The 5,681-nt window shown below is 47.6% G+C and overlaps 1 non-coding gene across 1 annotated transcript; it reads right to left on the bottom strand.

Moving 5' to 3' along the window:
• Nucleotides 1–2,852: 2,852 nt before the first annotated feature.
• On the bottom strand, nt 2,853–2,925 carry TRNAE-CUC (transfer RNA glutamic acid (anticodon CUC)). The gene has a single exon. It is a non-coding gene; the product is annotated as a tRNA-Glu (tRNA).
• Between the last annotated feature and the right edge of the window lie 2,756 nt (nt 2,926–5,681).

Raw genomic sequence — 5,681 nt, 5'->3', positions numbered from 1 at the left:
GTGGGATCTTCCCAGACCAGGGCTTGGACCCGTGTCCCCTGCATTGGCAGGCAGACTCTCAACCACTGCGCCACCAGGGAAGCCCTAGACATGACATTTTATTACATGCTGGGTGTAGAAAGCTTAAGAAATTACTGTTTTTGAAAAAATGATTAACCTTAGAAAAAAATTTTAATAACAGCTTTTTGGAGATAATTTGCATAACATAAACTCTACCCTGTTATAGTGCACAGTTCAGTAGTTTTTAGTACATTCCCAGTTGTTCAAACAGAACAATTTTTATCACCTCAAAATGATAATCAGACTCTTAATATAATTTATTCAACAGACAAGGACACATGAAAGACTAGGATTCCTATGCATTATGTTAAACTGTGGTGCTGGGTGTCTAGGACCCAGCAGGCACTCAGGCCCATGTTTGCTGATACATGAACTCAGATGGAAGCGTGAAGATGATAACCTGACAGGTTGAATTGGGTTTGGCTGCAGCGCTTGGAGCATCTGTTATGTGCACGGGAGTTCACCCTGGGTGTTTGGTAAGAGGTGAGCCTTGAACTGGGTTTTCATGGCGGGGAAGTAAGGAAGGCGTTTGAGGGACAGAGACTGTGCTACGGTGGGAAGGACATCTCTGGCTGGGTCCCTGTCAGAGGAGAAGGGAGCACAGGGTGTTTGCTGGGCGGGGGCAGGTTCAGACGCGTGCTGTGCCTGCGCGCTCCTCCCCCACTGCGCGTACCACACACACACTCGCGCTCCCGCCTGCCCTCCCGTGGGTGTGCGCTGTTCCCTTTCGTGCGTGCACACGTAAAAGCTGACCTCCTGGGCGGAAGGAAGCCGAGGCATGGCCCAAAGAGGAAAGGGCTGCTGACAGCCTAGACCAGGGGTCAGCATACGTTTTCTGTAGTGGGCCAGATAGTAAATGTTTTAGTCTTTGTGGGCCAGTCCTGGGTCTCTGCTGTTGTAGGACATACGTAAACCAATGAGCACGGCTGTGTTCCAGCAAAACTAATTACAAGAGGGTAGACCCAAGCTTGCCTGCCTCTGGCCTACAGGAATCCATCTGATCCACCTGCCTTGTCAGTGGTCCTGGCGCAGACGTGGCTCGTGCCTCCCATCTCCTGCTCAGGCTTCGAGGCCGTCGGGACAGCTAGTTCTCGGTCCCCTGGCTGCTGCCCCGGCGTGGAGAGCTTCAGCAGGGCAGCCCGCACCTCCCTCAGCGTTGGATCTCTGACTCGGTACATACACAGCAGGAACTCAGCAGTGTCCGAAGCCCCTGAAAAGTGATAGGGCTGTCGTGGGTTTGGGGAGGGGGGGAGGTGGTGAGCCAAGAGGACAGAAGGAATAAAGCCAGTGGGTAGGTCCAGTAGTTTCTGGACCCCATTGCTTAGAGGCATGTGGTAGAATGTGGGGAAATCTGGAACGGTTTGGCCCTGCATGAAGAGCCCAGGACCCAAGGCATCATTCCACTTAAGTGAGATTAAATTACCTTTCAAGAGAGCTGCATCGGGAGCCTTAGAAGTAACCTTTCAGGTGGAGAACATTCCTGCTTTTAAATCTTGGGAAACACTGTGGGGTTGTTTTGGCGTTTTTTAATGAGGAATCATGTAACCTAGGTGCCTTACCTAAGAGCCTAATAATCAGATCTCTAAAGCAAGTGCCTTAGCAAACAACAAGGTGTTCAGTTCCCCAGGTAGTTTAGAGGAGATAAAGCCCCAGAGGAAAAAGCCGACACACTCTCGAACTGTTGGCCCCTGTTCACATCCAGACGAGGAGTAGCTGCTCATTTATGGTCCGTGCATCAGGCCCTGGTGTTGGAAGCCTGTGACCCACTGACAATCAATGAATTCAACAGTATAATCTCATTTCAGTTGTTGTTGGCTTAGAAGAGCAAACATTACTTCCATGGAAGAAAGTAGGTATCTTGACTTGTCAGAAAAATGGTACTCAATTAAAAACGACAAAATTTCACAGCCCTGCCTATGTTACAAAACGGCATTTCACAGGCAAGTTCATTAATTGGGGTTATTTTGCAAGGGTCTTCAGACCCTCAGATCGGAGGAAGCCCCCCTTTCACATGCTTCCCTTGCGGCTTGTGCTGGGCCGTAGGACATCTGCGTAACGAGGTGACTTCTGTCTTCTGAGTGACCACTTTGGTCCCTGAACGCACAGCTCACAGAGAAAGGGTTAGGGTTTGCTGCACTGTGAAGACACGCCTCCTTGATACTCTGGATGATGGAAGACATGATTGTGAAATATTAAAACCTCAAGAAATTATTTCGTTCAGTCCCTCCCTGCCAGCCCTCTGTTTCACTGAAACCCACCCCAGAGGGGAGTATCTGAGCCCTGGCCTCTGGGCTCCTGGCCAGCCTCCCGGGGTGACCTTCATCCTCCAACGCCAGCCATGGGTCTTGTTGCCCAGAGTATAGGAATCTTTCTTAGCTTGGAACCTTAAGTCCAAACCCACAAGAACATCGCTCCCTCTTATTCTGCCTGGGGTTTTCAGAACGTCTAATAACGCTGGACAGTTTTATCATTCATCATCATGAGCAGTGTGGCTTATTACAGCTTGCAGCTACAGATCTTGGAGAGCAAATTCATTTTCTACATTCAGATTTGCTCATCTAAAAATGCTGTTTATCATATTAATTTAGAACAAGGCTTCTGTTATGAGTTGTGGAAAAACAGCTCCTGTATCCCCTTTAATAAAGATATTTTTGAAATGTAATTTAATGCGTGTAAGTGAATTACCGTTCAGGTTTTAGTTTGTTGCTTGGAAAGAAGTGTGAGAAGAAAAGCATCTTTTTTATCTTCTCTTCTTGTTTTTTGACCGCACCTCACAGCTTGTGGGATCTTAGTTCCCCAACCAGGGATTGAACCTGGGCCCTCGGCAATGAGAGTGCAGGGTCCTAACCACTGGACCACCAGGGAATTCCTGAGAAGTATCTCTTTTTATTTCTTTAAATATTTTTTATTTTTGGCTGCGTTGGGTCTTCGTTGCTGCACGCAGGCTTTTCTCTAGTTGCGGCGAGTGGGGGCTACTCTTCGTTGTGGTGTGGGGGCTTCTCGTAGCGATGGCTTATCTTGCTGTAGAGCACGGGCTCTTGGCGCGCGGGCTTCAGTAGTGGTGGCTCACGGGCTCTAGAGCGCAGGCTCAGTAGTTGTGGCTCACAGGCTCAGTAGTTGTGGCACACGGGCTTAGTTGCTGCGCGGCATGTGGGATCTTCCTGGACCAGGGCACGAACCCGTGTCCCCTGCGTTGGTAGGTGGATTCTTAACCACTGCACCACCAGGGAAGTCCGAAAAGTATCTTTTTAACAAACACATTTTCTAAGCTCTGGCCAGCAACCCACTCATTCAGTTAATATTTATCAAGCACTAATATTTATCAATATAGTATTTTATTATATTTGTATATGTATTTACATCTTTGTGCTAAATATGTTAGTGTGTTTATGTATATGTTATACATTTACTATATACATAAATGTATACACACTAATTATATATACATATGTGTACACACATTAAAATCAAGCAGAAGTATAGCAAAAAGTTAGATACCCTAGAATTATAGGGGATTTTTTTCCCCTGTAAAACCTATAGAATGAGCTATTGAGTTGATGTTCAGTATGAGCCAGTTTTTTTTTTTTTTTTTTTTTTTGCGCGGTACGCGGGCCTCCCGCTGTTGTGGCCTCTCCCGTTGCGGAGCACAGGCTCCTGACGCGCAGGCTCAGCGGCCACGGCTCACGGGCCCAGCCGCTCTGCGGCATGTGGGATGTTCCCGGACCGGGGCACGAACCCGTGTCCCCTGCATCGGCAGGAGGACTCTCAACCACTGCGCCACCAGGGAAGCCCCCTGAGCCACTTTTTAATCTGAGAATTTCAGAAATAGTTAATTCCTACCGATCCTTCAGCTTATGGCTTAGACACCCTCTCCTCAGGGAGGCCTTGCCTGCACCCACGCGGGGTGCTGCTGGCGCATTCGTCACGTGCTTCCCTTGGGCAGTTTTCACGTCTCGTGCACGCACACCCACAGTTACTTGTGTCCCTCCCCCAGGCGGCAGCTCTGGGGGGCAGGGCCCTGCCCTCCTTGTCCCCTGCTCCTGGCGCGGTGCCTGCGCCACCCCGGCTCTAGGCTGCATGCTGGGTTCCAAGTGAGACTGGGCACCAGGGTTTTCCTCTGAGGGGGTTGTCGTGCTCTGCATTAACCTTTCCTTTGTAGGGCAGTCTTGGAAGTTTTCAAGTGTTTTCTCATTCAACCAAGAAATCTTTCTTCCATGACTAACTTCCTATTTTTTCAAATGATTGAATACTTCTATTTTCTCCCTCCACCAAGGAGTTGGAAACCACTAAGAACAGATGACTTTGTATGGGTCCTTCCTTCTTTTGCTCTTCCCTCAAGTTCTTATTCATGTAAGTGGACGAATATATTGTAGGGATAGCAGATTCAAATGGATCCTTCTAATTTAAGGATAGAGATTTTTGAGGAGAATGAGGAAGTTTTGAGAAACTAGTAAAACCTGCCCTGGTGCTGTGGATTCTTTATAGGAAATTCTCTTTCGTTTTCCTCATGACAGGTGCTAGACTGTGAGAAGGGACCTACCATTCAAAAATATTTATCAGGGCTTCCCTGGTGGCGCAGTGGTTGAGAGTCTGCCTGCCGATGCAGGGGACATGGGTTCGTGCCCCGGTCCGGGAAGGTCCCACATGCCGCAGAGCGGCTAGGCCCGTGAGCCATGGCCACTGAGCCTGCGTGTCCGGAGCCTGTGCTCCGCAACGGGAGAGGCCACAACAGTGAGAGGCCCACGTACCGCAAAAAAAAAAAAAATATTTATCAGGCATTTATGGCCCCTGGGGTCAGACAAGCCTAGCTTTTGTCCCAGCTGCCCCGGACCACCTGGGACTCAGCCGGGTGCTGTGTGCAGGGTGTGGTGCCGGGCGCTGCGGAGCCCCAGCACAAAGGCGCTCGCTCCCTGCGCTTCGTCAGGGGCTCTCAACTTGCTGGGTCTGTGCTGGCGTCACCTAGCGGCACTGCTTTAACCTACAAATAAAGATTTATTTTTGTATTATTCCGATAGAAGATTGTATTAATGTAGGCACTTTATTTGCATAAAAGGTGTTGACAGAATATTTTGTGTTCAAAATATTGATTAATTTTGGGGGAAACCTAAGGGATTTGATGTTGCATAACAAATCTCTATTTAAATTCACTGAATAAACTGCCGTGAATCATAACTGTATTAAACCAAAGCCAGCACTGCAGAATAGAGTTTATTTGAAAGAACAAGTAGATGAAAATTTCAAGGTGACCTGGAAAGGTTTCACGCTTCTGTATAACTCTTGAGTTAAAATAATATGACCAGTCGGATGCCACATAGGAAACTTTGTACTGGTGGGTCCAGCGATCTTAGCAGCAGGGGTCACATTTGATTAGGAAGTAGATTTATTCTAGAGGGTTTATGTAGCATGAAGAATATTAAATTCAAAGAGATCATAGTGATATTTAAGATGTCACTGGATATCTTAAATTTTCAACTTGGCTCTGTCAAAATATTCCTGACATTTTGTATTTTAAGACTAAAGTAAGTATGCAGTGGTAATGGATGTTTGGTCATGATTTCAGGTGAGTAAGACTTCAGAGAAACCTAGCACAAGGCCAAAAACGAAACTAAACTCACCATTGC

This window comes from Phocoena phocoena, chromosome 2, assembly GCF_963924675.1.
Source record: "Phocoena phocoena chromosome 2, mPhoPho1.1, whole genome shotgun sequence".
Lineage (NCBI taxonomy): Eukaryota > Metazoa > Chordata > Mammalia > Artiodactyla > Phocoenidae > Phocoena > Phocoena phocoena.
The sequence above is the reverse complement of the archived record's forward strand: the minus strand, read 5'-3'. Positions and strand labels throughout refer to the sequence as shown.